Raw genomic sequence first — 16,597 nt, 5'->3', positions numbered from 1 at the left:
CTTAGCCTGTGACTGTGGTACAAAACGGCCTTGGAAAATGCAAAAAATTTTGGACCTAAGGGGCTCCAGTTTTCACAGATCCGTCATACATTTCAGTGTACGGAGTAGGGTTGAGCGATCGGGAACGATCGGATCCAGATCAGTGATGGAGCAAATTTCACGATCGGGATCGGCTGGAAAATGATCAGAAATCAGATTTTGAAATCTCAAGATCGGCTCAACCCTAAAAGTGACTTTTCCCATAGAGAAGCATTGACTTGAGTTGAGTGATCGGGAAAGATTGGATCCCAATGGGCGATCAAGCAAATTTCACGCTCGCGATCGGCTGGAAAATGATCAGAAATCGGATTTTAAAATCGATCCTGAAATCTCACGATCGGCTCAACCCCAGTACTGAGGTATGTGTGAAAACGGTCAAAAATAGCACCAATTTTTTGGACGGTATGTGTGAATAGTCCCCATTTACATCCAGCCACAAAAATGGCCATCAAACAGATGATATTCAGTCACGTGAATGTAGGCTTAGGGCATATTCACACCACTGAGATGGACAATCAGCCGCGTTTCGTGTTGCTACGACAAATACGTCAATTTTCCGTCAGCCCTATTGAGATGAATTTCCGCAGTGTGCGAACAGGCCTCAGCATCTTCCTGCCTGGCCATGTAGCAAGCACATGGCATTACGTGGAAAACAAGGATAGAATATTCTCTTGTCAACTAACCTTGATCAAAAAGGAAAAAAAAAAAAAAAATGGTTTAAAAATTTTTCCGTATTGTGGCGGTACAGCAGCGAGCAGGATTGTCAGTGATTTCTGCTGGGATTTTTTTGCTCGGCTCGCCGTGTTTTCCCTTCGGTACTCGTCGGGTTTCTGATTTAATTTTTCCTGACATTCTCGCAGTCAGATTATTAGCTGCACAAAATGAAAGTGAAATAATCCAGTATTAATTAAACGGGGCGAGCAAATTCCCCCAGTCAACTTATCTCAGGCCGCAAAGACACTGTATCCTCCTCCTAGCATGTGAGACGGGAACGCGAGACAGGCGGCGAGACGACACTCACCCCAGATTCCCCTATGGCCTGTCATGTATTGAGACCCTATTATGGCTATTCTGTATGACTACAGGCCAGGGGGGCTGAAGAGGGAACATCACTGGTAACCCAATGCCAGGCCATACTAGGCCTCAGTTACCTCAGATGGTCTCTGTTGCCCATTGCGACCAGTCAGAACTAGGCCTCCATTTTCCCAGAGCAGTGTGGATTTGGGACGCTAAACCATTCACAGGCCCTTATGGATCAGTGCTTTAGTGTCCTCAATAGCCGTCTCCTAAGAACCGTAATCGATTGTTAGGGAGCCTTCACGCGGAGTAAACGCGCGTGTATTTTGGCAAAATACACGTGTAAAAATCAGACTCCCATTGACCTCAATGATATTTTTTACACGTGTAAAAATACGCCTGTAAAAACGTTATTGAAGTCAATGGGACTCTTATTTTTACACCTGTATTTTGCACAAATACACGTGCGTTTACTCCGTGTGAAGGCTTCCTTAGGGCCCGTTCACATGGAGTAAACGCACGTGTATTTTGGCAAAATACATGTGTATTTTGACGTGTTTTTTTACACGTGTAAAAATAAATGGCATTGAAGTCAATGGGAGTCTTATTTTTACACGTGTATTTTTACATGCGTATTTTGCAAAAATACACGCATGTGTGACTTATAGCTGCTGGGTCCGGAGGTGAAGGCCGCAAATATCAAGGAAAAAAAAGAATTTTACAGAATTCGCAGCATTTTTTCAGCACCAGCAAAGTGACGCTAGCAATGGCCTTTCCATTGTCGTCATCTAGAGGGTGGGGGTCACTATATGGGGCCATTAATTTTTTGGGCGTCACTATTTAGTGGGACATTATAGTATTTGGGGACCACTATATTCTTTATAAGCACCACTGTATGGGGACATTACTGTATGGGGGGGGGGGCACTATATTGGGAACAGTAAAGTCTATGAGTGCTTTTATATAGGCGGACAGTATACTCTATGGGGGGGGCACTATATGGGGTGATTATACTATATGAGGGCCACTCCATAGGGGGACAGTATACTCTATGGGGGGGCACTATATGGGGTGATTATACTATATGAGGACCACTCCATAGGGGGACAGTATACTGTATGTGGTGCGCTATATGGGGGACATTATACTATATGAGGGCCACTCTATAGGCGGACAGTATACTCTATGGGGGGCACTATATGGGGTGATTATACTATATGAGGGCCACTCCATAGGGGGACAGTATACTGTATGTGGGGCTCTATATGGGGGACATTATACTGTATCGGGACCACTACAGCCACAGAGTCTGCTGGCATGAGACACCCCGCTGGTCATTCATCTGGACCTAATCTACGAGGGAAAGCCATGGCAGAGAGTCAAAGCTCTACTCTGGATAGGAGATCACTTGCTTAGACGGGAAAACAAAATTTGTAACCTGAGACATTTATAATACTGTGGCAAAGGGGTCTTAGCACCTGGACCAAAAGACAGGCGTTACCTTGCAGACCCCCTATGTCAAGGCCTCTGGTTAGAGCAAAAAAGTGCAAGTGATACAGTCACCTCTAGTGCATTTGATAAAAGGGTATGTCTATAGCATGTCATTAAAGGGGTTGTGCCATTAAGGATCTTTATCCCGTATCCAGATGATAGGGTATAATTGTCCGATTGCATTGGGTCCGGCCACCAGGTTCCTCAGTAATCCGGGGGACCAGGGGACCAAAAGTCCTGCTAAAGCCTCCTGGTGGATGGAGCGCCAGTGCACTTGCAATCACGTCTATGGGAGATTATAGTTATGACAGCCCCATAACAGTGAATGGAGCGCTGGTCACACAAGCACACTGGTGCTCCATTCACAAGGAGGCTTTAGGGAGACTTTTAACCCCCGGTCCTCCAGATTGCTGGACCGCCAGTGATTGCACACTTTTCCCCTTTACGATGAATATGATCAGAGGGGGCTCCAGCTTTAGGGACCACCACCAATCCTCAGAATGAAAAGGTTCCAAAATATTTACCCCTGCACAGCAGCGCCCACCTACTGTACTATGCAGGAAACTGCAAGTGAACAGGACTGAGCTGCAATACCAAGCATGGCCACTAAAAAAGGATGGCACTGTACACACCAATGAAGAAGTGCTGTCCCTTCAAACAGCTGATAGGTGGAGGGGCTGAGATTTGGACCCCTTGTAATCTTGATATGGTTAGTTTGTAAAAAACCTGGATAACCAGATAAGCTTTAGTGTCAGTACAGTAATGTTCAAGTAGGGGTGTAGCTATAAGGAAGGCAGAGCCAGCAGTCTCCATCAGGCCCTGGATCCCATAGGTCACTCTGCCACATAAAATATAAAGGGCACAAGGCAGGCAGGGGCCCCATTACCGATTTTGCATTGGGGTCCAAGAGCTTCAAGTTACGCCTCTGTGGTTATGACCTGTCTGTGACTACCAAAGCAATCCATAGAGGAGTCAATCCTGACGGCCTTAACCCTTGATAGTATGCCTCATTTTCCAATCAGCGGGCCTGCAGCATGACATACGGCCAATCCATAGTAAATCAATAGAGCTATATGAAGCTACATTAATTGCTAAAGCCTCAGTCATGGCTTCATCTGCTGGAGGGTCCTTAGATAACCAGCCCTGCCCCCAGCTGGACTGCCCCTTTAAGCAGGCTAAGCCGGTTGCACCAGATTGCCACAGAATTTGCAAAAATAAAGGGGAATTGATTATGATCTGGTAGTAAATACCTGCAGGCTACCTTGATCTTAGAGCAACTGTCTTAGCCCTGTGCGCTTCCTGTACTGCAGGTTTGCAATGCGCAGAGTCATTTCTGTCGCGTTTCCATTGACAGATCACTAAACAATCCTGTCACTTGCTTTTTTTGTAAGGGTGGAACATTCTGCTACCTCAATCCTTCCAGTCTTATGACGCTCCGGCACGTGAGTTGAGCTGTGTGAGTGGCACAACGTCAGCGCTGAGTGACATGTCAAGCAGGCAGAGTGTAATATAGCCGCATCATCAAGCGCACGATCCCTCAGTACCCTCCAGAGATCTCCAGTCTCGGGATACATTGGCATTCTTATAACGCTTTCGCTGGAATTCTCCAAGACTTGTTAATACCGGCTGAATCAGAACTAACCAGCGACACAAGACAGCGAGCAATAGTCCATGGTGCAAATAGTTAAGAGCGTCTGGGCAAGAAAATCTATTTCATCCTATAACGGTATAGTCACACGTTGCAGATTTGTCACAATGGAAAATCAGTAAGATCGGAATGTGATTATTTTATCTGCAAGTGCACGGACGTCTGCAAATCTCAAATTTTTGTAGCAAATTTGCTGCGTGTGTCTTTATACTTAATGGGGTTTCCAGGATAAAAATATTAAACACCTCTCCTAAGGATAGATCATCAATATCAGATCGGTGATGGTACGATCCGAATCAATTGTTCTTAGTAGAGCAGGAAGCAGACAGCGCCAGTCTCAAGGTAGTGGCCAAAACAGGTATTACAGATCAGCTCCCATTCACTTGAATAAGAGCTAAGCTGCAGTGACTCTGTTCCACCACTACATAGAGAATGGAGCTGTCTGCTTCCTTCTCCATTCTCTGAGTATCAGCTACTGAGAACAGATAATGGGTTTGCTTGGCCAGGTGTCGGACCTCCACTATGATCTGATATTAATGACCTATCCTTTGCCAGAAAACCCAAGTCCAAAATCTTGAGTTATAAGAGGGGAATCCTTCATTCAGGATCTGCATTCACTGTATAAGGGTGCATTCACACTACGGATACGGTGACTGATTCTGAACGTTAAAACACATTCAGAATCAGCACGTATAAAGCAGATCCCATTTATTTCAGTGGAAGACGGCATACGAGCACTCCCCATTGAAATGAATGGGCTGCTGTTTTTTCTACGAGTGCTCCCATTGACGTGAATGGGAAGCACTCGCGTGTACGGCTCGCCGTGTGAAGGGGCCCGGCGCTCGGCTCATTCTGAGCCGTACACGCGAGTGCTTCCCATTCACTTCAATGGGAGCGCTCGTAGAGAAAAAAGCAGCCCATTCATTTCAATGGGGAGTGCTTGTATGCCAACTCCCATTGAAATGAATAGGATCTGCTTTATACACACAGATTCTGAACGTGTTTTAACGTTCAGAATCAGTCACCGTATCCGTAGTGTGAATGCACCCTTAGACCAGAAAAACAGATTGTATAATAAAACGGATACGTCTAATGATGGACAACGGATCCCCAAGGAACCCAATTATAATAATGGGGATCCATCGTGTATCTGTTATCCCTCTCCAACTACGACGCACTCACACTCTCTGGAGGACGCAGCGAGTTAAAAAAAATATTGTGTAATACTCCATTCTTCCTGTAGGGGCACTGCAGGAAAATGTAACACTTGTTGGGGAAGAGTTTCTGTAACTGATTTGTATCGTTGTAGGCAAACCTGTAGAGGGGGAAGCCATACAAATTTTACTAATTAGTAAAATTTACAAAAAATTTTAAAAATTTTTAACGCAAACTTAAATTTCAAAAAATTGTAATAAACATACAAAAAAACCATAAGAAGAAAGAAAAAAAAACAAACATAAAATACAAATATGAATATACAAAATTTGCTGATGTAGCAGAGCCGGATTTGTGGTTTTCGGTTTCCTTTGTCCGCAATGACCCTCTGTGCTCAGCCCTATGGCCGGTGTGCGGTCGCCCATAGATACACTACCTGGCCAAGAATGTCATTTCCACGTGACATGCCCCGTAATTCTTTTCCTAGCAGCTCCAGACTATTCGAGCAGTCGTCGGCCGTCCAGCATTGTAACCATATGGACTACATAGACACAAGTGCAGGAAGAATTTCTAATTTAAGTGCCCACCAGCCGCCTTTATGTTCTGCTCACCATCTGGAACATACAGTGAAGGACAGTGTACCTTGGGCAGATGCCAAGCCCCCTGCCAGCATGAACCCTAAAATACATTGCCCGTACAGCAGGTCTGTGATTGTCAGTTTCAGAGCAGGTTGGACAGCGAAGCAACTTAAGCTCCTTACTTGTATTAATCACCTTGAGACTTCCAGTGAGCAGTCTGGTTCTGGCTGCTATAGTATACAGACACACTATGGTATACAGGGACAATATGGTATACAGGAACACTATGGTATATAAATACACTATGGTCTACAGACACTGTGGTAGTATATAGACACTATGGTACACAGGAACGCTATGGTATACAGGCAAACTGGTATATAAATACACTATGGTATATAGACACACTATGGTATACAGGGACACTGGTATCTAGGCACAATATGGTATGCAGGAATGTTATGGTATACAGACACACTGTGGTCTACAGACACTATGGTATATAGACACACTATGGAATATAGACACTATGGTACACAGGAACGCTGTGGTATGCAGGCAAACTGTGATATATATATATATATATATATATATACACACACACACACACACACACACACACACTATGGTATACAGACACTATGGTATACAGGAACAATATGAAACACTATGGTATACAACTACACTATGTTATACAGACACTATGGTATATAGACACGCTATGGTATACAGACACTATGGTAGTATGTAGACACATTATGGTATACAAGCACACACTATGTAAGACACTATAGTATAGAGACACTGAGATATACAGGCACACTAGACACACCATGGTAATAAAGACACACAATGGAATCAGAAGTTTGCAGGCTATCCTGGGACTTACAGACACAGCTGAGGATACTTGGGGTCAGTATTTGGTCCTCAATCACCTGAAATACCCTTTTATAACTTGAGGTTTAGCTGCAATCCTATCTGTATTGCATTTCAGCTGTGACTTCTTGGTCAGCTTGTATTGCAGTGTATAGCATGGAGAAAGAAGTTTTATAAAAACTGCGTAGAACAGGTAAAGGTACACTTAATAAGAACCTTTCACCACCTCCAGCAACTCCACTAACTCTTTGCATCCTTCAATAGACTCTGCTCTGGTGACACTAACCTATCTATCTGCAGGACTGGAGTGATATGCTGGGTCTGGTGACAGTAACCTATCTATCTGCAAGGCTGGGGTGATATGCTGGGTCTGGTGACACTAACCTATCTATCTGCAGGGCTGGGGTGATATGCTGGTTCTGGTGACACTAACCTATCTATCTGCAGGGCTGGGGTGATATGCTGGGTCTGGTGACAGTAACCTATCTATCTGCAAGGCTGGGGTGATATGCTGGGTCTGGTGACCCTAACCTATCTATCTGCAGGGCTGGGGTGATATGCTGGTTCTGGTGACAGTAACCTATCTATCTGCAGGGCTGGGGTGATATGCTGGTTCTGGTGACAGTAACCTATCTATCTGCAGGGCTGGGGTGATATGCTAGTTCTGGTGACACTAACCTATCTATCTGCAGGGCTGGGGTGATATGCTGGGTCTGGTGACAGTAACCTATCTATCTGCAAGGCTGGGGTGATATGCTGGGTCTGGTGACAGTAACCTATCTATCTGCAGGGCTGGGGTGATATGCTGGGTCTGGTGACAGTAACCTATCTATCTGCAGGGCTGGGGTGATATGCTGGGTCTGGTGACAGTAACCTATCTATCTGCAAGGCTGGGGTGATATGCTGGGTCTGGTGACACTAACCTATCTATCTGCAGGGCTGGGGTGATATGCTGGTTCTGGTGACACTAACCTATCTATCTGCAGGGCTGGGGTGATATGCTGGGTCTGGTGACAGTAACCTATCTATCTGCAAGGCTGGGGTGATATGCTGGGTCTGGTGACCCTAACCTATCTATCTGCAGGGCTGGGGTGATATGCTGGTTCTGGTGACAGTAACCTATCTATCTGCAGGGCTGGGGTGATATGCTGGTTCTGGTGACAGTAACCTATCTATCTGCAGGGCTGGGGTGATATGCTAGTTCTGGTGACACTAACCTATCTATCTGCAGGGCTGGGGTGATATGCTGGGTCTGGTGACAGTAACCTATCTATCTGCAAGGCTGGGGTGATATGCTGGGTCTGGTGACAGTAACCTATCTATCTGCAGGGCTGGGGTGATATGCTGGCTCTGGTGACATTAACCTATCTATCTGCAGGGCTGGGGTGATATGCTGGTTCTGGTGACAGTAACCTATCTATCTGCAGGGCTGGGGTGATATGCTGGTTCTGGTGACAGTAACCTATCTATCTGCAGGGCTGGGGTGATATGCTGGTTCTGGTGACAGTAACCTATCTATCTGCAGGGCTGGGGTGATATGCTGGTTCTGGTGACTGTAACCTATCTATCTGCAGGGCTGGGGTGATATGCTGGGTCTGGTGACTGTAACCTATCTATCTGCAGGGCTGGGGTGATATGCTGGGTCTGGTGACAGTAACCTATCTATCTGCAGGGCTGGGGTGATGTACTGGTTCTGGTGACAGTAACCTATCTATCTGCAGGGCTGGGGTGATATGCTGGGTCTGGTGACACACTTCATTTAAGGCTACATTCACATCTGTGTTACAGAGTTTCCTGCAAGTGTGACTTTGTTTCTGGTGAGGACACGGAGACAACAATGTACACCAGTCAGACCCCATATTATAGTCTATGTCGCGCCTTGATGACTTGTTCTTCTGGCTCATGGTTGTGTGCCTTTGTCCGGCAGTTTATCTCAGCTTGCATTGGAGCAGTAGGGTTGTAGGTTCTTGTGTAGGTGAGCTGTCCTATATGTGCTCGCTATAAACTACATAACACACAAGCATATCACACATTGGGGGGATTCATGATTACTTCTAGATCAGTCTTCTCGTCCCCTAGAGGGATTATATTGAGGTGCACACGAGCTCCTTTCTTGCACCAAACAAGCACCCCAAGCCCCGATCCACACCTAGCCCATTCATTATACCTCACACCAGTCTGACAGGGACGTCTGACTGATTTAAGATGTCATAAATCTCTCTTACCTTGCACCAGACTCGCGTACTATACGCCAATCTTAATAAATCTGCGCCATTGCCCCCATTATTCTGCCTACCTGAGGGGCGTCTACTCTTGTGCAACCAATTTTTTATTGCGCTCATGTAAAAATCTTCTGCCGTTTTGTGTATGCAGCTCGTGTGTGTGTGTAGAATAATGCTGTAGTCATGTGATCACGCCTTTCCTCCTCTTCTTTGTAGCCCATAGACAGGAAATCCGAGAGATCGATAGATCTTCTGTCTGTGTTGATTACTGGGTGAGAGAATGGGCAAGTTAGTTTTTAAGAATTTTTCTATATTTTTGTATTTTATTTTCCATTTCACTAAATGTATTTTTTTTAAAAAAATATTCTAAATCCTGCAATTTTCACACTGGCCACTAAGCCTAATAATAGACTGACACTTTCTAATCCAGAAGAGCTTTTCTTTGCAGCAATCACCTCCTTGACATCACTGACAGGAATACAATAGAAGATAACACCTCTATAGATAACACCTCTGAGCCATCATTACATCACTACTGACAATAGATGATGTCACATCTTAGCTCCTCCCCCTCCCTGCACTGAGCATGTCTAGAAAACTGTCCCATAGACCTCAGTGAGTCAGCTCCAGTCTATTACTGCCTATGGCCATGACTGTGCTGTAAAGCAGATCACTAAATGCTGTTAACAGAGCAGAGGAGAAGGTCAGGCAAGATGGCCGCCCCCATAATCATGTACATTAATATGCTATTGTGGCTTGGTTGTGCCTACAGGTTATTTCTCTGGTGAGGGATAAGGGGGCACAAGACAACTAGGCACCGCTTATCTAACGAGAAACAAAGGATTTGTGAAATAAAAATGCAATCTAAGAAAACCCAGTCTGTTCCTACAAACATGAGAAGCAGTATACACATGTCCTAGAATGTATATACAGTGTATCTGTATACCATATCACTAGGCACAGTGCTTATCACGGGTGATTATTGCTTCACTGAAGACACTGATGCAAATCCAGCTGAGACACCATCTGCGGGGACTATTGTTTCCATACATGTGCGGGTTTCCTCCGCTCTGTCTATGTGTAATGACACGTTAGTACAGTATAACGTATGTGCTGGGCAGGTACTGACATGTTATGGGACAATTCATTATGATAAGGATTGCGGTGAAAGAAAGAAAGAAAGATAGATAGATAGATAGATAGATAGAAAGAAAGAGAAAGATAGACAAGAAATTATTTAAGAACTCTCTAAATAGAGAGGGCTAATAAATAGAGAGTGCCTTTGTCCATGTGAGACAATCCCACTCTATGAGAAGTTTTCTCTGGTTAGGATATATGTATCCTTAGTATTCTTACCCTGTACATGTCTATGGCTATGGAAAATAGCGCCAATCACAGTCACTGCAGGGCATGTATTTGCTGCTGTTGCACATCCACATATATATATAGTACTTGCAACCTTTTTTATAAGTATTTGAATAGTTTTGTCATCTTTCACTTTCACCACACTCATATGAAAAAGTTAGCATCTCCTCACTGTGTGTATCTGTGCATATCAGCCCTGCCATTACTGCACTCTACACACCAGAAACATGGCGGAGGGAACACTAGACCTGAGTGAGGGTATTTGTAGGTCAGGGTTTCCTTCTACATCTCCTGCTTGTGCTGCTACAAGTTTCTACAACTGAAGATTCTTGTAGACTCCTGTTATTGGATTCAAGTAGCCACTCTGTCCAGGCAGGAGAAGGGTGAGGTAAAGCAGAGAGCAGCTCAGGTAGGAGAGGCAGGAGGAGGGTGAGGTAAAGCAGAGAGCAGCTCAGGCAGGAGAAGCAGGAGGAGGGTGAGGTAAAGCAGAGAGCAGCTCAGGCAGGAGAAGCAGGAGGAGGGTGAGGTAAAGCAGAGAGCAGCTCAGGTAGGAGAGGCAGGAGGAGGGTGAGGTAAAGCAGAGAGCAGCTCAGGCAGGAGAAGCAGGAGGAGGGTGAGGTAAAGCAGAGAGCAGCTCAGGCAGGAGAGGCAGGAGGAGGGTGAGGTAAAGCAGAGAGCAGCTCAGGCAGGAGAAGCAGGAGGAGGGTGAGGTAAAGCAAAGAGCAGCTCAGGCAGGAGGAGGGTGAGGGAGTGCAGAGAACAGCTAGGCAGGAGGAGGGTGAGGTAGTGCAGAGAACAGCTCAGGCAGGAGGAGGGTGGGGTAAAGCAGAGAACAGCTCAGGCAGGAGGAGGGTTAGGTAAAGAACAGCTCAGGCAGGAGGAGGGTTAGGTAAAGAACAGCTCAGGCAGAAGAGGCAGGAGAAAGGAGAGGCAGTGCAGAGAACAGCTGAGGCAGGAGGAGGGTGGGGTACAGCAGAGAGCAGCTCAGGCAGAAGAGGCAGGAGGAGGGAGAGGTAGTGCAGAGAGCAGCTCAGGCACAGGAGGTAAAGCAGAGAGCAGCTCAGGCAGGAGGGTGAGGTAGTGCAGAGAGCAGCTCAGGCAGGAGGGTGAGGTAGTGCAGAGAGCAGCTCAGGCAGGAGGGTGAGGTAGTGCAGAGAGCAGCTCAGGCAGGAGGGTGAGGTAGTGCAGAGAGCAGGTGCTCATTAGGACTCTCCTGCACTGCTGAGATGTGACATCTCTGCATTAGAGGTAAGTATATGTAGTGTGTGTAACTATATGTGTGTGCAATGTGTAAAGTGTAGTGTATGATTATATATGTTTGTTATGTGTGTATTGTGTGTACTGTATACTGTTTATTTTAGAAACCATTTTGTTTTAGTAAGAAATAAGTCTGAACACAGGGCAATATTTTTCTGTGGTCTAGTTAGGCTTAGTCTGGTGTCAGGTGGATATAAATATAGGTAAATATATAGGATATAGAATGATTTTATGTGAGCATTGTGTATATACTGTGTAGTGCGTATTTTATAAACCATTTTGTTTTGGTAATAAATAGGTCTGAGCATGTGGTGGGATTGTGTTGTGTGTAGTCAGAGATATGCAAATATATATGAGATAGATAGATAGGAGATAGATAGGAGATAGATAGGAGATAGATAGATAGATAGATAGATAGATAGATAGATAGATAGATAGGGGATGGATGGATGGATGGATGGATAGATAGATACTTTATATAGATAGCCTGTAGTCATACAGAGATCATAGATAGAAAGATAGATACTCTACGCAGATAGACAGATAATCCAAACTGATAGATAGATTAGATAGATGCTTTACATAGATAAATAATATAAATAGATAGATACTGTAGATAGAAAGATAGATAGATAGATCATATAGATAGATACTATACAGTACATAGATATTTCTATATAGAAGAGAGACAGTTATATACGTCATTTTTTTGTTATTTTTCATGTTGTTAATAAAGGGATAATAAAAATAAAATTTGGCAGATTATTCTATTCATAACCTTGTCGCTGTAAAAAGGGGAAATAATAATCTGGAATATTTCTTGCTGATGTCGCCCATTAAAAAGCATTTTTATTGTTTCCCACTGAGATAATTTAACTTGCTATTTGACTCTATGGCTCTCCGGAGGAGCACAATCTCCGTGTTAGTTTATTTGTGAGGGTGTTATGGAGGTGCTTTATCCCTCTAATAGGGAGTAATGCTCCTGTCTGTCTTTTCAATTAACAGGCGTTGTCTCCTCTTGGCTTTTTGCGGGAACAGCACATATAGGACTGGACCAAAAATCGTCTCAGGTAATAAGGGGCACGGTGCCCTCCTTCTCTTAGATCTAACATGGCTATGTGAATTTGTATGCAGTATGCTCCCCCTAGTGGTGGCTGCAAGACATTCAATTCTATCATTTAAAGCGAGTGTGTCACAAGGAAATGACCTATTGTATAAATCACATTTCTATATTAGATATATATTTGGTGAGGTTTATTAAAAAAAAAAATGTTCATGTTGCTATCCATATTTTAAAATAAAATCCTAAAAGTCCTGCAATTCTGACTCTGGCCACTAAGCTAAATAATATACTGAGAGTTCAAAAATTATTTCAAAATATGTTTAACATAAAAATGTAATTTAAATAATAGGCAATGTACACTCACCGGCCACTTTATTAGGTACACCATGCTAGTAACGGGTTGGACCCCCTTTTGCCTTCAGAACTGCCTCAATTCTTCGTGGCATAGATTCAACAAGGTGCTGGAAGCATTCCTCAGAGATTTTGGTCCATATTGACATGATGGCATCACACAGTTGCCGCAGATTTGTCGGCTGCACATCCATGATGCGAATCTCCCGTTCCACCACATCCCAAAGATGCTCCTCTATTGGATTGAGATCTGGTGACTGTGGAGGCCATTGGAGTACAGTGAACTCATTGTCATGTTCAAGAAACCAGTCTGAGATGATTCCAGCTTTATGACATGGCATTGCATTATCCTGCTGAAAGTAGCCATCAGATGTTGGGTACATTGTGGTCATAAAGGGATGGACATGGTCAGCAACAATACTCAGGTAGGCTTTGGCGTTGCAACGATGCTCAATTGGTACCAAGGGGCCCAAAGAGTGCCAAGAAAATATTCCCCACACCATGACACCACCACCACCAGCCTGAACCGTTGATACAAGGCAGGATGGATCCATGCTTTCATGTTGTTGAAGCCAAATTCTGACCCTACCATCCGAATGTCGCAGCAGAAATCGAGACTCATCAGACCAGGCAACGTTTTTCCAATCTTCAATTGTCCAATTTCGATGAGCTTGTGCAAATTGTAGCCTCCGTTTCCTGTTCTTAGCTGAAAGGAGTGGCACCCGGTGTGGTCTTCTGCTGCTGTAGCCCATCTGCCTCAAAGTTCGACGTACTGTGCGGCGTTCAGAGATGCTCTTCTGGCTACCTTGGTTGTAACGGGTGGCTATTTGAGTCACTGTTACCTTTCTATCAGCACGAACCAGTCTGGCCATTCTCCTCTGACCTCTGGCATCAACAACGCATTTCCGCCCACAGAACTGCCGCTCACTGGATGTTTTTTCTTTTTCGGACCATTCTCTGTAAACCCTAGAGATGGTTGTGCGTGAAAATCCCAGTAGATCAGCAGTTTCTGAAATACTCAGACCAGCCCTTCTGGCACCAACAACCATGCCACGTTCAAAGGCACTCAAATCACCTTTCTTCCCCATACTGATGCTCGGTTTGAACTGCAGGAGATTGTCTTGACCATGTCTACATGCCTAAATGTACTGAGTTGCCGCCATGTGATTGGCTGATTAGAAATTAAGTGTTAACGAGCAGTTGGACAGGTGTACCTAATAAAGTGGCCGGTGAGTGTACTTTACCTTTAAAGTGATCAACTTAGGTGCAATACCAGGAACAGCCACTACTAAAAGTATAGCGCTATGCATAGTAAACGTGGTTGGATGTGGAACTCTTTGGAGTGCTGTGGTCCCCTTATCCAGCAAGGGTGGCAAACGTTGCTATTGATACGGTGTCCTAAAAACCAGTCATCAATTTTGGACTTCCGGAGGACCCTCTTTCATTTATAATTTCCAAGAACACGACCGTGTTTAAATTTGTAGAAAGAAACACTTGTCCAAGATCATTGCTGAGCTTCTGACCAGTCCCAGACCATAGAAAGCTCCTGAATTTATGGTCATATCCATGGGCAATCTTTAGAACACAGGAAAATGTTTGTTTATTTATATTTGCAAAAATTTGTAACTTTTATTTGTCTATAAATTTAAAGAGACTGTCACCAGACCCAACATATAACCCAGCCCTGCAGATAGATAGGTTAGTGTCACCAGAACCAGCATATCACCCCAGCTCTGCAGATAGATGGGTTAGTGTCACCAGACCCAACATATAACCCAGCCCTGCAGATAGATAGGTTAGTGTCACCAGAGCCAGCATATCACCCCAGCCCTGCAGATAGATAGGTTACTGTCACCAGAATCAGCATATCACCCCAGCCCTGCAGATAGATAGGTTACTGTCACCAGAACCAGCATATCACCCCAGCCCTGCAGATAGATAGGTTAGTGTCACCAGAACCAGCATATCACCCCAGCCCTGCAGATAGATAGGTTAGTGTCACCAGACCCAGCATATCACCCCAGCCCTGCAGATAGATAGGTTAGTGTCACCAGACCCAGCATATCACCCCAGCCTTGCAGATAGATAGGTTACTGTCACCAGAACCAGCATATCACTCCAGCCCTGCAGATAGATAGGTTATTCTCACCAGATCCAAATTGTGTTTTCCCTTGTGAATCACTGTCTCTGTTGCTGATGTATCACTGTTTATGTCAATATGCAAATTAGCTCTTTGGAGCAATGTTGACACCCTTTGACACCTATGTCAGCAATAGAGGCAACAATTCACAAGGGAAAACACCATTTGATTCAGGTGACCCTATCCTATCTATCTGCAGGGCTGGGTTTTGGTGATACTTTCCCTTTAAGGAGATAAATAGCCAAAATGGTCTCACTCTCATTATCCTTAATATCCATGCTATAACCTTGACAATATATATTTTTTTTACACTCTAAGGGTCTGATTTTTCTTTTTGCAAGAAGCAGCGCCACCATTGCTCTCAGTTTGTGACTGGTATTGCAGCTCATCTCCATTCACTTCAATCAAGCTAATTAGCAATGCTAGATGCAGCCCAAGAGTGGCGCTGTTTCTGAGATACAAAAGCAGACCCTTTTTCGAACAGGTTGGAAGGTTTGGTCTAGGATGATGGGTGTTGAAGTTTAATATCTCCTAGTCTGTCTCTCTGGTGTTGTATGATTTTGATAGTGTGACGAGCTCGGATATTTCCAGACACCTCAGAGACACGAGGCATGTGCTGCCTCACTGATGAGACTGTGCGGTAACATACGATACACATCAGGCGGATTATAGCTCCGCTTTATTCACTAAAAACAAAGACGAATTAAAGCAAAGAAGCGACACAACTGTGAGATGATAAAGTGTTCTGCTTCCAGCCAAGCAATTAAATGACCCCCCAGAGGAATGCAAAATGTAGGATAACCATGTGGAAAACACGCGTGATCCAAACGTTACCTCCACGGTGCATTGTTTAGGGGGAGACGTGTAGGTAAACTGTGTACAATCTGCAACGTCCCCGGGGGATAGGACCGGGATGTTATAAGACTGAAGCGCGTGAGCTACACTTCTCAGAGGAGAGCGAGCTGAGAGCAGAGTGGCAGGAGGGCGCAGGGACCCTCTCATATGGGGTACGGGGGTCTGACGGGTACAGTGCAGCCTCGTCCTCTCTCGGACTCTTTTTGGTAAATGACAACGCCGTGCAAATGTGTAACACGGAGAGATCTTCACTTAATACTCATTGTGGTTAAGTGTGTGCTTAGTGCAGAATGTGTCTACACAACATATGTCTCATTTATACCGCTCTGTCACCACCTCCGTGCCGCGCTCTCTACTCGTCTTCCCTCTCTAGTATCTATATCTATCTATCTATCTCATATCTATCTATCTATCTATCTATCTATCTATCTATCTATCTATCTATATCTATCTATGTATAAAAATAATAATCTTTATATAGCACCAACATATTCCGTAGCACTTTACAAATCCAAGGACATGTGAACGTACAATATGAGA

The 16,597-nt window shown here is 44.5% G+C and overlaps 1 protein-coding gene across 1 annotated transcript in view; it reads left to right on the top strand.

The window, feature by feature from the left end:
• The first annotated feature begins 12,664 nt into the window (after window positions 1-12,664).
• ESRRG (estrogen related receptor gamma) overlaps window positions 12,665-16,597 on the top strand; it is a 187,992-nt gene continuing 184,059 nt past the window's right edge. Inside the window, exon 1 of the mRNA XM_075267147.1 lies at window positions 12,665-12,718. The gene's annotated coding sequence lies outside the window, so the exon portion shown is untranslated. The remainder of the gene's footprint in view (window positions 12,719-16,597) is intronic.

The sequence above is a fragment of the Leptodactylus fuscus genome, chromosome 3, assembly GCF_031893055.1.
Source record: "Leptodactylus fuscus isolate aLepFus1 chromosome 3, aLepFus1.hap2, whole genome shotgun sequence".
NCBI classification, from domain to species: Eukaryota; Metazoa; Chordata; class Amphibia; order Anura; family Leptodactylidae; genus Leptodactylus; species Leptodactylus fuscus.
This window is presented reverse-complemented; position numbering and strand designations above follow the sequence as displayed.